This window comes from Crocodylus siamensis, chromosome 1, assembly GCF_052110815.1.
Source record: "Crocodylus siamensis isolate JL-2025a chromosome 1, ASM5211081v1, whole genome shotgun sequence".
NCBI lineage: Eukaryota > Metazoa > Chordata > Crocodylia > Crocodylidae > Crocodylus > Crocodylus siamensis.
Window position 1 is genome coordinate 11,545,019 of NC_143395.1, and position 19,263 is coordinate 11,564,281.

The following is a 19,263-nucleotide window of genomic DNA, read 5'->3' on the forward strand; positions in this document are numbered from 1 at the left end:
TATATTGTCCTTGTAACATTTTCTTAAATGTCAGCTTGCAATTATGACATAACCACCATCACTTTGCACTTACATGGCTCCTTCTATCAGATGACTCAAGGCACAAAGAGTACAGCACTTTAACGTTTTTCATTATCCAACACATTCTCCCTTTTTATTCTAGTGAGGATGACAGTCAATCAGGATGACTGAACTCTCAATGAAAACCTCCAACCTGACTATTAACAATTTAATTCCAAGGTTCACCTGCAGTTCAGTCAATTCTGCAGGTGCATGGAGTGCTGCATGCTACAGAGTGGTAAGTAAGAGAAAGTGCAATATTTAAGACGTTTGGAGATCTCTATTTGTACGCCGTGCTCTATAAATGCATCACTAGAGAAGGGAAAGAATTGTATAATCTTCGGCATAGGTTTACACGTGCAAAACCGATATTAATAAAATCAAGCCCTTCCATTATTTAAGCACAAATCCCATTAACAATTCCATTAAACTACCACTTCTGATTATTATTTTACCCAACTGCTCTTCACTACATTCACTGTCAACATCTGCTCCTTTTCTTGAGAAAGAGAGTGAACTTGGCAAACAACTGCATTTGTACTCAACCCAGGACCCTTGCCTGGCTGGCAAGCACAGATAGAAAGGGCATTTCAGTCTCTCTTACCCAGATACAGAATACATCGCCTTACAACATAACCAGTTTCTATCCTAGGACTCAACATCTGACATCCACCCTGAATTCAAATTACCTAATTATCAGAGCTACTCAGCATGCTTGTCCAATACTTACTAAGCAGAAATGTTAAAGGGGGGAAAGGGGGGAAAAAGATAGAGAAAGAGAGACACCAAAGCAATATAAGTTTATACTCTGAAAGCAAAAAAAACTTGCAACGGGGGAAAAAAATCACTTTTACCATGTTAAGCATTCAGGAAGGCAACAGATAACATAATCCCAGTGCACAGCAGGGTCTGTGATGAAGAATGAAAAATGGGTACAGGACTCTTAAAAAGGTTATTACAGCAAATTTGAGCAAACCAATTACGCAGAGAGACCAGACGGCAGCTTAACAGAGAAGGTTTTCAGAACTTCTATTCTAATCACCGAGTCTCAGCAAAACCAGCTCAATTTGATTTAACAATCAAAAAGCCAAATGATGTGAGGAAAAGATACTTCCTCAATAAATTGAAAAAGGTGGAGTGGGAGCTTAGTTAGAGCCACTTCCTGTATATGCGTTTTTTTTAATAATTAGTCTAGCCCTTGGTGGACCAATGTCCTCTGTACAGAAATTATACAAAGAGACCCTGAGCAGTAGCAATGCGAGCATCTTTGAACTGCCCACTCCATGTGCCTTAACTCATTGCAGAAAGGGTCACTTCTGAAGTGAAAGGCTAGAAGCAAGCGTGCCAAATATGATGATATAGACACAAGGAGGGACAGCATTTTAAATACCCCACTGACTAGCCAACATATGGAAATGGCTTACCCTTTGTAAAATGACTAAATCCAACTGGCACCATGGCCCTCTGCCTACCCCTGAGTTATTCATCAAATGGACTTTTAATTTGCTCTCCTATAAATCTGTGGCAGCTTGGCAGCCTTGTATAGGGCTGGCAGGGTGAGGGATGGGAGAGCATACAGGAAATAGCAGCACAGGTGAAGAAGAGCAAATCCACATCTCTTCTAAGAGAAACTCTACCAAATAGAACATGTGCCCATGGATTTTAGTCCAGGCTCTGTCACAAGGAAACAAAACCAGTCAATGAATACAGACTTTGGTAAATTCATAAAACTCACTGCCTGGCACCGGCGAGCCTCCCAATCATAAAGCAATGTCACCTCCGACTGAATATCAAGGCCCAAAGTACCACACACTGGGATACACACACTCAGCAGGACCACTTGAATTTTGCTTTCAGAGGCCTCTCCACATGTGGGATCGCACACTGGTGTTTGGCAGTAGCGATTTGGAGGAGTAGCAAATTGTGCTCAGTTCATTTGATAAATTAAAATGCTGAAGGACAATCAGAACCTGGAGCTGCTTTCTTGCAACGCTAGAAGGGGGCATCACCAAGGCAGCTGGAAAATCTCTGCTCGCGAAATGACAGTAATCAGGCAACATCTGCCAGTAGACGGGATTTGTGATCTGTTTCCAAAAAAGGAAGGATGTACAGAAAATTGTACCTCAAGTGGATGCAAAGAGTGGGGATGAAAATGGGGCTTCACAAAGAGTTTGAATCCTGGCCTTGGAATTCCCCCAGTCTTGGACCTATTCCAGGTTTACTGGGCCTCGGTTGGCAGAAAAGAAAGATTATTTTCTACTCGACACTGCAGTGGAAGAGAAGGGGAAGAGACAGTCTGCTAAGTGAAAAATCAATTGTGCAGGTAGTAAGAGGTGCTTCTACTTCAGCCCATAATGAATAACATGATCTTTCACACTAGCTGTCTGCCAGTATTCATCCAGTATTTAACACACATCTCTCATTTTCAGGTCTCCTGCAAAAATTCATTTAATGGCAATAGCAATGTAGAAAAACCGTGTTCTTCACTCTGCTACAGGAATGGAAGGTGTTAGCAATGGGCTGGCCCTACACAGAAGCCAGCTGAGGAACAGAACGGAGGGCTGGACAGGACCTCCGGGGGTCACCTGGCCCTGTCCGAGGCAGGCTCACCCAACTCAAACTATCCCATACGAGTGCCTGTCTAACCTATTCCAAACACCACCCAAACAACCCTGGCATGCAAGTACAAGACACATTACCCCCAAACACCAAGGCCATGCTGACCTGTCACAGGTAAAGCAGGGGGATGAGGACACGCTGTCAATTGGATAATGCCACTGCCAGGGTTGTTCAAAAACACTCAGGAGATCCAAGGAAAAGTAACAGGAATGACAGCAACAGGTTCTTTCCACAGGTTTTTCAGTGTTCCCTAAAATATACATTTCTATTTCAAAGGGGAGGGAAAAAAAAGAATTTGCATATCCTCCCAGCTGCAATGACAATCATCACAATGCAAAACGGATGAAGCGCTGTCTCATTGTGTGTGTAGGCAGACTGAAAGAACAGAACCAAAGGAAGGTGAATATGTCCCTCCTTGCCCAGATTCATCTCAGTGAGGTGTGAAACTGTTGAGCCTAATTACAACTGCTTCTCTCAAGCCAAACATTAATCCGATTCTGATGCGAGTGGAGCTGGTCTGAAAAAAAAAAAAACTACAAAAATGATGATTTGACCTAAAATGAATTTTGTAAAAAATGTTTAAAATCTTCTTCCTTGTTATTTATTTTTCCAAACGGAAAAATATTTTTCCAAGCCAGTCTTCAGGCTCAGCAGCTTGCACCATTCTGCTTTTAGAGTTTCCCAACCTGTGGTATGCGTACCCCGGGGGGTGCGCAGGTACTCCAACACTCTTTCTCTTACCCTCTTTTCCTCTCTCTCTTGCCCCTTCCTCATCTCAAAACTATGGCAAAAAATTGGTGCAATTAAAAACATTTAATTCCCCAAATTAATTAAATTAATTCAGTTATTATAAGTAATAATTTGGTGTGCCATGCTTTGTGTGGCACTGGGTTCAGCCCTCCTACCTTTGGCCAACATCACCTCTAGCCCAGGTATATACTTGAGTTATGCACCCTGGGTGTAAAAGGTGGCAACCCTACCCACAGCAGATCAGACATCTGCCATATCATGGCCTTATATACACAGCCCTTCTTCCAACATATAGCACACATTAGTCTGTAAATATAAAATCCACTGAAAAATTGGGTGTTGGGGTACTTATTAAAATGTTCAGAAGTTAAGGGGTACTTGCTACTTATAAGGTTGAGAAACATTGTACTGGACTGCTTTGAAAAGTGAAGCGTCCCTTCAAAGCATCTGTCACAGAGGTACCCCAAGACAAAATGACTCTGGGGTTCACCATGTGGCATGCGTGGATATTCTCTCAAATTAGGTTTACTCTTGAGGTGTTTGGTCTCTAATTGAAGCAGTGTTCAGTTTTACAGTCTCCATAACCCTGTGTGCTATAGTATTTGATTTAAATGTAATTTTAATATATGTTTATACTTCAGCTAAGGTTGTGCTAAGAAGGTGATGCTTAACTTGAGCTGTTCACGACTTCCTACACTTAGAAGACTCAATGGCAAAGAATTAGCATTTGATCTGGTTTGTGTTTTGGTCCTCCATAAGGATATGCTAAGAGGTATGCTTGGGTCTGGACAGACAATGTTATATTTGTGTTTTAAAAGAAACCTCACACTTAGCAGGTCAACCTATCATATAGGAGAGACAGTGCATCAGATTAATTTACACATTTAAAAGGATGCAAGACCATAGTCTGGTAAATATGCATCTTCCAGTGTTAGGAAGTTATTGGCATAGTGTGAGCCCCCCCTAGAAATGAAGCAGTGACCTGCCATAGTAGCCAGAGTGGCAAGAGTACTTAAGCCTGCCTGGCTTTGTCTTCAGTCTTCCCAGGTACAAGGGAGGGGCTGAGCCATCAGTCAAGCAGGCTGGGAAAGCAAGCTGAGGGGGGAGGCAGGAAGCCCTGATGGGAAGAGCCAGAGGCTACGTTTAGACCCTTAGAGCTGCTAAGAACTTCATCTTTGGATTTAAATCTGTGTCTGTATCTCAGCGTACGGTTACTGGTTTCTTACGTTTGTTCTGCTTTTATAATAAATCATGCTGTTGTTTGTCTCTGTTCTAGTTTCCTGTGGAAAGAGGGACTTTGGAGTAGGTGATATCTAGTCTGATCCTCTTCCTGGACTGGGGGACCTATAATTTATTTTTCTATAACCCAAAACTGAGGGGCCACTCAGGGCCAGCAGAGATCCCCACTGCAGCTGCAGAGTGGGTGGTAAGGGCAGAGGAACTGAGGTGCTGGATAGGGAGGTACCTCGGCCTGTTCCTTGGGGCGAGTGGCAGGGAGGGCAATGGGAAGAAACTAGGGGCTCTAGGGGTTCCCTGCGGACGGGTTTGTGACAGCGTCCTTTCTACGGGGCTTCCGTTTTGTGACACAGGACAATTATGCAGTGCAACATGCTAGGCAATACGGCTTACAAGGAACACACAGAAAATAAGCACGCGAGGGGGCAAGGCAAATGGGTAACGCTTGGGGCCTATCACTATTTCTTCCATTAGCAAAGAACAGAGATCTCTGCTGCATCTTGAATTCCTTTGGAGATGCAAGGTTTTCCACCCAGAAAGGCCTATTAGCTAGCTTGAAACAACTGGATGTGCACTAATGGTATGGGAGTGCAAAAATTAGGCTCATCTGTAAAGGTCTGGCTCTGTTAAAACATTTTTGTGTACTGACGGAGTTATAGCAGCCAGTTTGCTGAAGAGACATAAAAAGGTTATTATAAGCTATATTGATGAGAAGTTAAGCAAAAAATAATTTGAAAGGTGTTCTAAATGATAGATCATTTCATGGGAAATGACTTACAGCTTCAAACCCCTGGAATTACAAGACTAAACAACCCCGGGCAGGGAAATGCCACAAGTTAGCCCCCATATCCAGACAACGTTTACAAACATAACCATATCAGTAAGTATGAGAATATTTCAGGGCTATGTTACAACCTCATCCGAATCACAGGACAATTCATGCACTAATGTTTGTTAGGAAATGACACTGTTTTAGCAAATGAGATGTTTAAATAAAGACAAACAGAAAGAAATACTCCTCAGTGGCAGCAACAGTAAAACATACTCCCTTTTAACAAGTTTGTTACCGCCTCAGAAACTAAGAAATAAAAATTTGAAGACCTGTAAGTGATCCGAATAGAGTAACATTACTGTAAAACACTGTACATTTCGTAGTAGGGTAAAATGTCAAGATGAAACTGGAGCTGTGTACGTGGCAGTGTGCAAAAGCCTAAGGCCCAGACCCTGCAAAAGTGCCTATACATGAGCAGGGAGCCAGCTCCAATGTGCTGTAATTCCAGAGCATCAGAGCAGACTCAATTAATCTAGTCTGCTGGAGCGTGGTAATTACCATGCTCCAGTAGCCTCCCGCATCTCACGTATCAGTGTTCCCATGCTTCAAAATGGCGGCTCATTAAATAAAATGGTCGCTCTAATTAAAGTACCCCTGCCCCCACTCCCGGAGCACGTGTATGAACACCCAAAGGTTCCACGTATACATGCATTTTACAGACCAGCTTCTAGAAAAAATGTTTTAAATCATAATGTAAGTCTGATGTCCATTTAGGTCTTTTTGGAGAAAATCAACAGGTCAGCTGGTAATGTCCCTTCATTCCTTCCTTGGACAAAGCTGTTTAAGAAGAGCTTGCACTAATGAGAGAGGCTTTTGTTTTGTTGATGGGCTAATAACAGTGTTCATCAACCCCATGTTAGCAACCTTGCCTGTCAGGTTTGCAGACAGTATGAAGAAGCAGGGAGAAGGAGATTGAAAAGCTCAACATCATCAACATAAGCATGCACTGCACACTGCCACCCGCTTTGCCTCAGTGCTAGTCAGGGGGCTGGGGGCTGGCAACACTCCTGCCTGAGATGGTGTATGCCAGGGTTGGGGTTTAAACCCTTCCCTAATCAAAGCATCCTGACAGGACCTGGTCACATCCCCTCTCAGCTCAGCATTGTGGAAGGGAAGGAAAGGGAAGGGAAGGAAGGGATGCTCTAGCACCCCCCAGCTGATACCCTGAGCCACTGCAGGTATGTACCTGCATTTCCTCAGTCCAGAAGCAATGTCTGTGCAGTTGCAAACCAATTCAACCTAGGCAGGTTAGAGTAACCTGCAAAGCTTGAATCAATTCAGGCTCAGGCTTTTTGAATGTCTGTCCCTGACCTTGGAGTGATATACAGTCCCCCAAGCTTCTGACCTTGGCTGATGACCATGTGGAGAATCCAAGCCCAGGAGACGACACAGTTCTCTTGGGAATGCTGACTTAGGGGTATGTACAGGACCATGAGCCTGGAGAAAGTGGATCATGAACAGCTCGTGCACCTGAGGGGGGGCACAGCAGCAGCGGGAGTGTGGTGGTGGGAGTGGTGGGAGCTTGGGGGCAGTAAGTGGGGGTGCTCCTGCAGATGCCACTGGGTTGTCGGTGGAGGGGGGTGGGGGGACAAGTGCCAACCAAAAGTTGGCGACCACCCGCAGCTACCACTGCCAGTGTCAGCAGTGGACAGTGGGGTCGCAGACCACCCGCAGATGCCACTAGCAGTTTTGGCAGTGGGGTGGCAAGCGACAACTGCCCGCTTGCCACCCCCCTTTTTGCAGGGGGTGCACCACCACACTCAGGGGGTACACATGCACCTATGTGCACCCCCTATGTGTCACCCCTGAAGTGAATCAGACTGATATGGACTGATGTTACCGTGTTCATCTATATGGTGCAAGACAACACTGAACTGAGACAGTCTGCACTAGCTCCTGGACAGAAAGAAGAAGAGCTGAGTTAGTGCACGGACCGAGTAAGGTTGGATGAGAGCTGTGTGGAGACAGAGAGCATATAGACTCATCTGCTGCACTGCATTAATGTCGCAATACTGATGCTGCTTCAGGAGGGAAGGCAAGGCATCTCAAGCACTGCCTTGTGCCGTATACATGCCCCTGAAAAGAATAGAGCCAGACTTTGAATTTAGAGGGAGGATGTAGTAATGTGGTCATAATAGGATTAACTGGATTACTCAACAGTATTATGGGATGGAGTTCTGCCCAATCCCTCCCTTCTGTTTATTCAGAGGGAGTCGTTTCCCCATGCAGTTTGTGATGCAGATAAATAAAGCAGCATGCTCCAGTGCACACAACTGTGAGCGCAGTTAGTTTCGTTGAACTGTGTGGCCCTCATACAAAACATATGCTAAGTCTCAGAAAGAATTTGGCTAGGAGTGATATCCTTGGCCCAGTGGGCAGCTACCTTCCACCTCAGAGCACTATTTCAGTGGGTCTAAATGCACAGACTTTGAACTGTGCTTTGAAATCCTTTGGCATGAAAGTTATTTTACTTTATATATAGTAGAATCCCCACATAAACAACATATGTTTGAGAGCACTGGCCTCCTTTTCTTGACATGTTTGTGAAATGATTTAGCAACAGTGTTACCCACGTGTGTCTATGTTCAGAATTTCTATCAAAGATTTGGGAATTTAAAATAAAATAAATAATTTTCTGATATGAAGAATTAATTATTCATTATTATGTACTATTTATACAGTGGGTGTAAAAGCATTTTACAGACAAACATTGCTGTACAGACAGAACATATGTCACAGTAGAACTTTTCTTGGCTTTGTTCTCCAAGGCATACCAGGTTGGAGGCACAAATTGCAGTGAGTAGCAACCATATATATTTCAGCCCGAAAGCAGCAGAACACCACTAAAGTAAGGAAGCAGAAAGACTAATGGGAGAATTCTGAACAGCCAATTCCTGCAGCCCACCAAATTAAAACGTGCAATTTACCATTTGACAATTATATATCTCTTCTGTGAACTAAATGCTGTACCAGGGTCTTACAATTTGACAAGGATTATACTTCAAGTAAAGTGGAAAGCCCGTCCTCTAACTTGGACAACCTACAGGCAAACCGAAGGAACACACATTAATTGAGCCCTATCGGAAGTGCCGGTAAGAGAGGGAAAGTTGTCTTTTCTGTTTTGCAAGCAATTTTTACAATTGAATAAAGGGAATAGAACAGAAACTCAAAATAAAACAAGAAAAATAAACAAATCTGTTAAACAAACAATTGCTTCCCCTATTCTCAACCTGAGTGCCACAGTATCCAGGGGGTGTCCCGAGAGCTTTTAAGAGTACAACCAGGTGGAACTGCCCCACAACCACACCTCTGCTTCTGAGAGATGCTATGCAACACCAGACTGTGAAGCAGCTACGGCAGGAAGATGTGCTCTGCTGCAGCCCAGCCTGGTGGGAGGAGCTGCCAGGAGGCTGCTCCAGCTGATCCGCTGCAGAACCAATGCCACCACCGTGGACAGGACACAATGAGTGTTCCTCCTGCCTCTGCTTTTCTTAGTGGGTCAAGGGGACCCCAAATGTAAAAAGGTTGAGATCCCTGTGCTATACCTTTGTTTTCAAACAGAACCAATCAGTTATATCCAAATCAACTGCAAACGCAAATCCTGGAACAAAGACGTGGAAATACCTAAGTGCACGTGTGGGGGTGCATTCTCTCAAGCAGTTAACACCAAGGCCCTTTCATAAAATTGTCACCCCCCCCCGATTTTCCACTCCCAACCCTCCAAAACTGTTTTTCTAATATTGCTCTGCAATGAAAGACCACAGCCAAAAGTTAACTGATTGAAAAAACACTGTTCCATTTAAAGAAATTTCAGTGGGCCACCTGGCAAAATTGGGTGTTACAAGTATTGATATATATAATAATTGATATATCTATATACAGATATAGATATATCTATATATCTATATATATTTCAATTTGAGCTGGAGTAAACTAAGGTGTTCCAATGACAACAACTAGTATTATGTTTCTATTGTTAATCATATCAATACCAAATTAATATTACAAGAAAAAAATGAAAAGAAAGAGAGACAGGTATTGAAAATGTAAAGGATGGAAAAGAATCAAAGCACTCAGCTTGTGACACGGCCACTGTGCATCTTGAAAGGTTCCTGGATATTACTAATATTAATCAATTTCAGAAGAGTAGATGCTTTCTGATGCAAGTGGCAACGTGTGAAAACATCTGCCTTTTCTTTTCCAAATCTTTCACATTTATAATCTTGTCAGTACTTGGCTGTACCAATTAGTCCTTTAAACACACTGCTTTTCATCATCAAAAGGAGCTGGGACTAGAGACTGGCCAGACCTCTTAGCTCTTTCAACACATGATAAACACATTGCAAGTCATGAAAACTCCAAGCACATGCACTTTCTAACAATATGGACTTATTATGGTGCTGTTGTTTCCCAGTTAAAACTGCAAGTAAAATAACCCTGCATTTTAAGAAAAATTTAACCACACTTAAAAACAGTTTTTAGCTTTCTGTGATGGCATGCTATTTCCAGAACAGGAAATATCAATGCAGCAATACAGGGTAGCATAGCTTAAGTGTAGTCACACCGATGCCCTATGCTGGAGTGCAGGAAACATGGCAGTGTTTAGATCCACATTCAGTTAGACTTCCCCAGAGTCTGGATGTGTTAGTACTGTGTGTATCAATTTAGACTGGTCACTACAGCCATCTGCCACTCAGCAGGAAAATACCCACAGCAGGTGAGAAGTCTTTCTCCAGTTGATTCCCCTTTGGATTGGCAAGAGGGTTCATCCCCTCAACCTGTGGATCTTGAGACCCTGTTCACCTCCCTTTAGTTTCCTGTCCCTCTGGCAACACATCTGCTTCAGTATAGTCTTGTTGGCTGCCAAGCAGCTGGGCACATTAGCTGCAGCTGTATAGCAGAAGCCAGTATTGGCCTTAACCTTGAGGAGCTTTGGGGCAAGTTCCAATTTGCTGGGAGAGAAAAGACCATGATATGCAACATGGACCCTCCCCAGTTCCTTCCCACTGTCAGCTTTGTGTCCTGCTCGCTCTACAAAATAGGAATGTCCCTAGGAACGTGCCTCTCTGCCCTTACAAATGAAGGGCTGCTTACACACGCAGGATTATTGCTGCAATTCCTAGATTTTGGTGTAACACATTTCACAGACTGCCGTCATCCTATTAGATAGACCTGCAGGTAGAACAATCTCCTGTACATAAGAGAAGAAGGGATTGTCCTCTCGCAGATGAAGTCTCAACAGTCTTTCATTTTAAACACAATTTCCTTGCAAGTCCATGCAAGGATACACATTTCTCTAGAACAAACAACTGCACGTTTTGACGTGTGGACTAAACTTGATGGGCAATCATAGTCATCTGCCACCCAAGAAGAGCCAAACTTCTGCCAGAGCTATGCTTGGTCTATATGTTTCCACTGCCCCCAGATCAAAGAATTGTCAGCTAACTCAGGGAGGAAACTGCTTGATCAGAAATGTCCACAACCTTGCCAGGTGTCAATACCAGACCTCAGAAGAGCCCCCGATAGCCTAGCGCAAAGGAGCTGAAACTGCAAGTCACGTACATTTATTTCATCACTGAGTGGTCTGACTGTTTGCTACCAACTTCACCTTCTAATATTGATAATCCTTCTTTGTGCATGCCTCTTATGTTTTATATTATAAAGGGCACATACGTCTTGGTTACTGTTGTAGAACAACTGATTGCTGTTTGTAATTAGTCATACGCAACATTGAAAGTAACTTGGAAAAACAGTTAATGTTTATTTTTCTTCTGCTTAATCAATAGTTTAAATATTTGTGGAAGCCACGTGCCAGCTTAGTGAAATACTGCCTCACCAGTGCAAGGAAAAGAACCGATAATACTGAATTCTGTGATGTACTGTAAATCATCAGCAGATGACAGACAGGGCTGGGGTATTAGATTGTTTTGGATCTCAAAGGGAATAAATGAGTAAACATTTTATTCTTCTATATTCAATTTAATTTCTTTTTACTATGTATTCCCCAGGCATGCTGATTTGTTTCTCCTTTAAAATAGGATTTTTTCCTTCTTTGCTCATTCGTTTTATGTGACTTGGTTAAACTAGTGTATAGAGAAAAAAAGAGAGAGAGAGAGAGCACACGTATAAGAAAGAGAGAGGAAGGCAGGCAGGCAATGCTTCCTTTGCAGTTTCTGCTCTGTTTTTCCGGAGAAGTTAATGTTTAACATACTCCCTGTTCTCCTCTCCCACATCTTCATTGTGTTTCTGACCACACTGCGATCAAAGTGATACAGGTAAACAATATACAAACCTTAAATCTTATGGGAGCACTATGAACTTAAGAGGCCAGGATATGATCTCAGTTATGCCATCTTACAACCATAGCAACTCCCCTGAAGATTATAGTTACCCTTCAGTTCTGCATGAGAAAATGACCCTTTTCCCTCTGTCTTTCCATATAATTGGGCTATCTATTTAAATGCATTTCTGTTTTGAAGCTACTTTTGATTCTTCTCTTTGCTCCTAGTTTATAGCCTTCCTCCATTTCTTTATCTGTTATTTAGCTTAGCCTTCCTCCATTTCTTTATCTGTTATTTAGCTTAGGCTGTACCTGATTCTTTCTCATACCTGAAGAAAGAGACTCTCCCTTAATGGGACTTTCCCTGTTCCCTTAAGACAGAAAAGTCAGCCCTGTTGAGAGAGCCCAGCAGCAGGGCATTTGTATAGGCAGAAAAAAAGCTCCCAGAAGAGTAAGCAGGAGAGGTGAATGCAAGCGCTTGCTACAGGAAGGGGGCCAGGCTGCTGTGCTGGGAGCCAGAGCCAAAGGGCTCCTCTTTGAGTGCCAGGAAAGGGCAGAAGGACTTTTATTTTGTTGGCCTGTTTCTTGCCTAAAGATGGTGCTATTTGAGAAGCCTGGTTGAGGAGTCCTCAGGGAGAAAAGCCTGCATGCAAAAGCCAGAAGGCTAGCTAACCTGACTACCATCCCTCCCAACTATAGAGTTGGGCCAGTAAGAGCTACCACCCAGAAAATCCCTTGCTTCTGAGAAAATCTTATGAGAACTGGATATTTTTTAATATGTATTTTTATAGGTTTAACCTTGAAACTAACAAATAATTGCACATGTGGGGACTTAACAATCAATTTATGTTCTAGGTAAAGGGATTTTAAAATTCATGCGAGGAAAAAAAAAGAATCAGTGCCTGGCACTGCAAGGATACTGTTGATGTATCAATCTCTTCAGGCATTTAAAAATAATACCCAGATGATAAAAGTAAATGTTCTATGACCAAAAAATCTCTTGGTAATAAAATTTCAAATTACAGCCCATGACAACACTTCTAAATTGCAGCTGTAATGGAGAAGCTTTGATGGAGAAAATTGTACAAGTAACTTCTAAAGTAAATCAGAAAAGCAAGAAAGAAGAGAGGGGCTGTTGAGATGAATGGAAACCATGGCTGGAGTGTCATGCAATGTCCGTAAATGGATTCTAGTGTCTCGCTGCCAATATCTTAAGCAGTTGCTAAAGTTTTATAGGGATTTCCTTGCTAGCTTCTTTCAGCAAATAATCCTGTCAGAGAAAAAACTTAGCTTGATCATCATACCTACTCGAGCTGAGAGTGTGCCAGATTGAACCTAAACACTGTTCTTTAATGCTAGGAGTTGCATACTCCCTTTGTCCTGCCATATACTACACCAGTTAAAGTAGCCCGAGCAACAGAAGAGACGCAACAACAGAGAAGCCGCAACCTTATGGCACGTGCTCCGGGGTAAGGGGCGGGGGGTGGGGGGTGTTTTAATTAAAGCGCCCACAGCATTTGGCATCCCACATTTCAAAATGGCGGTGGGGCAGTTTAACTAAAGCTCGTTCGACAAACTTTAATTAAAGCGGCGCTGCCGCTATTTTGAAACGTGGGGGATGCCGAATACATGAGATGCTGCAGCATGCTGGAGCATCCCGATTAGAGCGCTCCAGCAGCCGGGATGGATCCGCATGCGCCAGAGCATGTGTAAAAGAGCCCTTTGGTTCAGGTTGAACTGTCCCCAGGTAGACGCGCTGGCCCAAATGGCTGTGCTAGGATTGAGTAAGGAGATCCAAGTTGATTAAAAGACCTGAGAACACGCATGCTGTCAGACCTTGAGAACAATCCCCATCTCCGGGTGGAAGTTTATTTGATGGCATATGGGGACCATAATATTAAGCTATTTTATGGGGTATGGAGGCTTAGACAATGGGAATGGAGGCTTTGTAAAGCCTGCTGAGAGCCCAAGATCCAAAGGGGTGACGGTAATCCAAAGCATTATCAGCATTTTATTTGGGAGGGAAAAAGCTCACATTTTTCTTTTCAATAACCCAGGCCAAACAGATCAAAGTTCTTAAAATACTGGGATATAAGCAACTGTGATTTGTGTGAATCAGCAGGTTACTGGTGGATCTTGAGATTTTCACCATGTGTTTAGTACTAAAATATTGTCACATTTAAACCTTTTGCCTGTGAGAGAGAGCACCTAGAAACACAGGAGTTACCAGACTAAATCAGCCTCATCTCATCCTGTCTGCGACTGGCCGGAGTTAGACACTTCAGGGGTGAATGTACCAACTCCCAACTAGTTACAAATTAGTATAAATCTTGAAACAATGCCCTATATTTTCCCCAACGTTCGTCTCATGTGTATTACTTATTTTAATTCAGGATATTCTTGTTAAAATCTTGTTTTGTCATCCAAATGAATAAAGCAGATTAGATATTCTAATGGATCTGGTTGACCTTAAAATCTATGAACCTATAAAATCCCAGCCTCAAAATCACTGAGTGGCAATGAGTTCCATAGTCAAATCATATTATGTGAAAAAGCTTTTCTTCCCCCACCCCCCATTTCCAAGGTACAACCTCAGGATTCAGTTGATAAAAATAATTATGGACAGGAAAATAATTAATGCCAGTCTATATGGTTTTATGGAAAACAGATCTTGTCAAACAAACCTGACATTTTGATTAAAAAATTAGTGCTATACAATATCAATAGAACATGTGTTAAATGGATTAAGAACCGTCTAATTAACAACTGCTTTTTGAAATCTGTCAGTGGGGAATCATCTTTCATGGGAGGTGTTTCTAGTGGGAGAGGGATTGCTATTAAGTTTGATATTATTCAACATGTCTATCAATGATCCAGAAGGAGCTATAAATAGAAAAAATCACTGATAAAACTAGAGGATGGCAAAAACAGGGACAAAGGTCGTCATATAGGGCAATTTGGACAACTTGGTAATCAGCCTTAATACAGGCAAAAAAGCTGTTATATATACGGTATATAGGAACCAGGAAGCCAGACCATTACCCTTGGAAGAGAATTGGGGGGTGGACCCCTAGGAGTGACTGAGAATGTCTTATGGGCTGTAGAGGACAAGAAGCTTAGTATGGGCCTACAGTGTGATCCAGTGGCAAAATAAACTAAAACAACCTTTGGCTGTATAAACCAGGGACTTGAAAGTAGAAGAGAAGCGACATAACCTCCATACATATTAACTGGTTACAGACCCCGGCATTCTGAATAGTACCTTAGGATCCACATTTTAAAAGGAGGTTGAAAAACTGAAAAGGGTGCAAGTCAAGACACAGAAAAATAAGTAGGGCATGGAGAAAATGCTTCACGGAGAGACTTAAAGAGCTCAAGGGCTTTTTATAATCTAGCAAGAGAATGTCATGATGGGAACCAACAGTTCGGTTTAAGACAGGCAAATTTAACTGAAAGACAAGCACATATTTCCAACAGTGAGAGCAAATTAACCACTGTAGCAAACAACCAAAGGAAGGTGGACTCTCCATTTCCTGATGCCCTCAAATCCATTTTGGAAAAGACATTACAAGTCAAGCTTATTATTGGGATCCGTACAGGGGGAAATGGATGAAGTTTAATGGTCTTCATACAAGAGGTCACATTTGATGGTCTAATGAGCCCTTCTCGCCCCAAACTGAGAAGGACATGGATTATACTGTTGTTTTGTTGTCACAGAAAGAAAACAGAAGTTCCCAGTCTTCTTTCTTTGAGGTCCCCTCGACACATGCAGGTAAAGGTGCAATGGGATCCACATAATTGAGCTTCTTGTCATGCCACACACGTGTGGCAGGAGGTACGACTGTGGGATCGCGGATTAGATCCCATTGTGCCTTATGGACAGTTTAGGGGGAGCCTGAGATCATGATCCTGGACTTCCCCTACAGCTGACAGGGCTCGACGGGGCTTGCAGCAGTGGCAGCGGGGAAAATGCTGCCACCACGGAGAGCCTCGTGAAGTGTGGAGCTTGCAGCGGGGACAATGCAGGGGAACGCTGCTGCTGCCGTGAACCCCACACCTCCCACGGCTCTCGGTGGTGGCAGCTTTCATCCTGCTGCCCCCACTGTGAACCCCACAGCTGAGATGGCTCATGGGGGGACAGCGTTCTCCCTGCTGACAGCACTGCCACCAGTGCGAGCCTCGTCAGCCGCAGGGCTGATAGTGGATGGCATGCCTCTGTGGCTGGCAGCCCCTCAATTGATGGTCCCAGCCACGGGGGAGCAGCTGGCCGCACGTTCAATTAACGGCATGATTAGAACAAGCTACAAAGTTATTACACATTTTTTGTGGAACGATTTTGTAACTTATTGCTTGTTTTATCACATCATTAATTGGTTGAACATGTAGCTGAGTGACAACTTCAAGCGCGATTGATTACCTGGTTAATCCCGCTTGAAGCATAATAAGTAGACGGAGCATAAAACACAGTATATAATGTTTACTGTCTTGTCTTCTCCTCATATGGGGTACTTTCCTGCCTTCTAAGAGGAAACTCCACCCTGACTGCAATGCAAGGACAGGTTCAGGCCATGGGAGGTTGACTAATAAACTAACTATTATTCTCATGTACAATTAAGGACGTTTTTTTCAAATCTAGGATTTAGCTCATGTCAGGCTGGAGCTTGGGGTGGTGCCCCTGAAGAGGCAATAAGCAAGGTTCCCTCCCTCCCTGCATAGGGAAAAGGAAAAGTGGCTAAACTAATCACTGTTCCTGACTTAATCAGAGCAGATAATCTCACTACCTTGTTAGAAGCTCATTAAAGGGAAAAAGGAGAGACAGAAAGTGTCAGATCCTATTTCACCTACTGGGTGTCTAAGTGGTATTTTTCCATCTAAGCCTGATCCTACATGACTGTGCTGCAGTTGCTGAAAAAAGCCTTGACATATTTGTTTTGATAACACACCATCTCCGCTTTAAGACTGTGTGCATCTTAACTCACAGCAAGCAGCAAAGAGGAGACAGGCAGCTCCTCATCCTTTACATCAGTGGCTCTTTGGGGACTCAAGCGGGGTGGAATAGGATTGCGCTTTGATTGTGCCTAGTCCACCTGGACCGTCTAAGTACTATGTAAATTTTAGATCCTATTTTCACCTGTGCAACTAAACTTGTCCTTTGTCATACTCTCAGAAGGGCTCCTCTACAGCCACTTGCACTCTCTTGAAATCCTATTCTGCCTGAAAAACTTCATAAGTTCATGTGGGTCCCCAAACTTTATCATCAGACACCACCACTAGCAACTGCTTTGATGGAAAAGAAGGACAATTTATAAATCTGTGGAAATGGCACCTAGTTACTTAGTGCTACTTACGCATTTGCCTTTACATGACGAAATGGCACTTAGATGCTTAAAGGTGGAACAGGATTTGGGCCTGAGCTGCGTAAGTACTACTTGGATGCCTAATAAGTGAGATGGGATCTAGCCCAAAGTGCCTACACAAAAAGGCTGCAGGAGCTAGCAGGTGCGGACATCTTAGGAAAACTTAATATTTTCTCGTTTTTGTTTCTTCTGATTTGTGCTTTTCTATTTAAATAGATTTAAGTTTTTATGGCTAATCATTATCTGGAGTTCAAAGGTTGACTCCTTGTTCAAGGAAAACTGCTGATTGCCTGATGAAGCACAGTGTAAACTACATCTGTGTAGAGCTACATACGGGGAGGGGTGTGTGTGCATGCGCACGTGTGCACACACATGCCTGTGAATGTCTGTAGGAAAAAAGAGTGTGAGCATGTGTTTCTTCCTTGTTGAAAGTCTCATGTAGTTTGCTAGGAGTTCCCTAGACAGCATCTTTTTAGTCACTTGCTTACATTCCTATTCCACTTTTGCCATTAGGTTTTTTTCCCCTTCAGTCCATATGATTATAGATTTTAGAACTGTTCAGCAGATCTTCAGCACCAGAGGAGGGAGCAGGGCCCTAATATTTTACATGCATAAACCTGATGGTAGTTCTCATAGGTGGTTAGCAGCTTTCCTGATGAAAAAAAATCCCTGCACATTCTCTTGTTTATTCCCAAAGTTACCAGTAATTCCTTCTTAGTAAAACTCATCCAGAAAATTGCCTAATAAAATAATTTAGAAACTACCTCACATTTAGCATACAGACACAAAGCACTTAAGCTGGTGATTTCTAACCAAGGAGCAGACACTTCACTGACACGGTTCAGCCTCCAACGAACTGTTAAACATCTGGAACAAAGATTGATCAAGCACAGCCACCAGCTGGACTTTAAACAGTATACCCAGGAGCAGAGGTCATGATAAATTTTTGAAACCACTGTGCTGGCTTAAAAACTTACTTTATAATCTTCTCCAGGCAAAGCATGACTAAAATGCATCTATTTTGGGTGACATCTGGAGAAATGCCAAATTCACTGTGATCAGGAACTGATTGGCTCAAATGAAAATAATTTGAAAAGGCCATAGACCATTTTAAAAACTGTTCACACTTTAAACTTTGGCCTAATGCTTCCTTCTACAGCACTGACCTTGTTTTCCTACCGTGTAAAAAAAAAAAAATCAATATTGTACAGTACTGCAGTAAAATTTCAGCTTGCTCTTGGCTTGCTTTAAATAACTTTATTGTCTCCGTTTCCCTTGTCTGTGTTTGTTTTATTTGGCAGTTGCAGTTATTAAAATGAAACTAAGTTGAAAGAAAATTTAAACATCATAAAAAGAAAACCAGGAATGCTTCTGGCTCACTTCGCTAAAGCTATGGTCACCTTTACAATTTGCCAGAGCTTTCTATTCCCCAGCTTTCATAGCCAGTTTCATACACATGAAAGCAAAAAAACCCAACTTTCCACTGAACTGAAAAATTCCTGCTTTGCAGAGTTAAAAGAAGAGCTTATATAAATAAATAAATAAATAAAATAAATGAATAAAAAACTGGTACCACACCTATTCAGGTATACACAATACTCATACACAGTTAAAACAATAAATGCATGAGCGATTTTCTTTCGTCTTTAACATTTGCTTGCTTCTCCTGTTACACTACAAAAGGCATTCAGGAAAAGACCTCTGCAAGAGCTGTCCACATGGGCCAGCTAAAAAATGTTATACACTTTGTTGTTTCTCTCTTCTGAGATGTAAAATTATATTACCTATTGCAGGCTGCTACTCTGCCTAGAAAACCCTGAAATCTGTGGACAAATTAGAACAGCCCCAACAGCAAAACTAAGAACAACATGCTACAAGAAAGAAATGGAAAGGAAGCAACTTGTACTACATTACAGGGAACCGATTATTTTCTCCATCTACTCATGGTTCTCTCACAAGTGGAGGGGACCTGGCTACACAGGCTGCATATATAACAGCCAACATGGAAGGAATATGGCAAATTGTTACTGAATTTTTTATTCTGTGTCACGTGAATGTGAGGTCTTGGAGGAGGGGGTGGTACTACTTGAATTTCCTGTAACATGATGTTACTGAAAATATGCAAATTC

The 19,263-nt window shown here is 42.6% G+C and overlaps 1 protein-coding gene and 1 long non-coding RNA gene across 10 annotated transcripts in view; one reads left to right on the forward strand and one right to left on the reverse strand.

Moving 5' to 3' along the window:
• KLHL29 (kelch like family member 29) overlaps positions 1-19,263 on the reverse strand; it is a 578,088-nt gene that overhangs the window by 327,252 nt on the left and 231,573 nt on the right. The gene's annotated exons all lie outside the window — the stretch shown is intronic.
• Positions 11,724-19,259, forward strand: LOC149872584 (uncharacterized). The gene is made up of 3 exons (XR_016439896.1): positions 11,724-11,772; positions 15,495-15,549; positions 18,928-19,259. It is a non-coding gene; the product is annotated as an uncharacterized LOC149872584 (long non-coding RNA).